The 1,315-nt window shown below is 42.0% G+C and overlaps 1 pseudogene; it reads left to right on the top strand.

The window, feature by feature from the left end:
• Nucleotides 1-498: 498 nt before the first annotated feature.
• Nucleotides 499-887, top strand: LOC108591051 (small ribosomal subunit protein uS10 pseudogene; annotated as a pseudogene).
• Nucleotides 888-1,315: the final 428 nt, after the last annotated feature.

Here is a 1,315-nt window from a genome sequence, read left to right as displayed (position 1 = left end):
TTTAAAAAGAGTTTCTCAAAATAACCCACGCCTTGTAAATACTCAGTAAATACTTATTGCCTGAGAAATTACAGAGGCCTCTTTTGTCAGCAATACCCAGCACTCATTTTTGTTGCGGGTCTTTAATCTATCCCAGTCACAGATCTCAGCAGTTCAGCATGATCAAAACACCGCCCGCCTTCACAATCTCCTGCCGAGGGGCTGGTTCTCAGGTCCACTTTGCAATATCTGATTAAACATATAAAGGGCAGGGCTCCTCGTTTCAGAGATCCTGGAGGCGCGTAGAAATCAATGAAGAAGGTGAGCAGCCTCTGCGAGTCCAGGCTTCCTGAGCATGTCTCTGTCACTGAAAAGAAAAGTAAGTATGTGAAAACTGAGCAGAATTGCCCACAGAACAGCAGCTCTTTGAGGAAGACGCGGTGGTAGTTGCGGATCGGATCTGCACGCCCCTGCTCCCGACTCACCGCTGTTCACTCTCGCTGAGAAACACGTCAGTCAGGAAGCCGTGCAGCGGCCGTGGCTTTTAAGGATACCGGGAAAACACCCGTGGAGCGGAAGGTGGCAATTCACCGAATTCGAATCACCCTAACAAGCCGCAACTAAAACCCCTGGAGAAGGTGTGTGCTGATTTGATCAGAGGAGCAAAGGGAAAGAATCTCAAAGTGAAAGGACCAGTTCGGATGCCACCAACACTTTGAGAATCACTACAAGAAAAACCCCTTGTGGTGAAGGTTCTAAGACATGGGATCGTTTCCAAATGAGAATCCACAAGCGACTCATTGACTTGCACAGTCGTTCTGAGATTGTTAATTAGATTACTTCCATCAATATTGAGCCAGGAGTTGAGGTGGAAGTCACCATTGCAGATGCTTAAGTCAGCTATTTTGATAAATGGATTACCAGCTGTTAAAGAGACAGAGAGAGAGAGAAAGAGAGAGAAATGCCATCTGACAAATATTCCTATCATTAGTAAATTAATGCCTCTATTTGGTACTCTAAAGGAATCGGTAAATCTTTAAGTAGTTGAAATTTTATTTATCTAAATAAAAACCAGAAATATTTTAGACTTCTTTGCAAATGCAAATCTTACCTACCACCCTGTCTCCAAACTTCCTCAGTACAGCTCTTGACGTTTTAATATAGAAAACATCTGTTATTCTCAACTTTAGAGTTCTCCAACTATTTTCTACAAGAGAAATTTTATGACAATTAACATTACATAATGTTTTTCTTCTATACAGATAAGAGAGTTTTCTAGTATTCATCTCCCATGGAGTTCCCTCTAAATGTCACAAATCATTTGGGAAATACTTAA

This window comes from Callithrix jacchus, chromosome 4 (genome assembly GCF_049354715.1).
Source record: "Callithrix jacchus isolate 240 chromosome 4, calJac240_pri, whole genome shotgun sequence".
Classification (NCBI taxonomy): domain Eukaryota; kingdom Metazoa; phylum Chordata; class Mammalia; order Primates; family Cebidae; genus Callithrix; species Callithrix jacchus.
The sequence above is the reverse complement of the archived record's forward strand: the minus strand, read 5'-3'. Positions and strand labels throughout refer to the sequence as shown.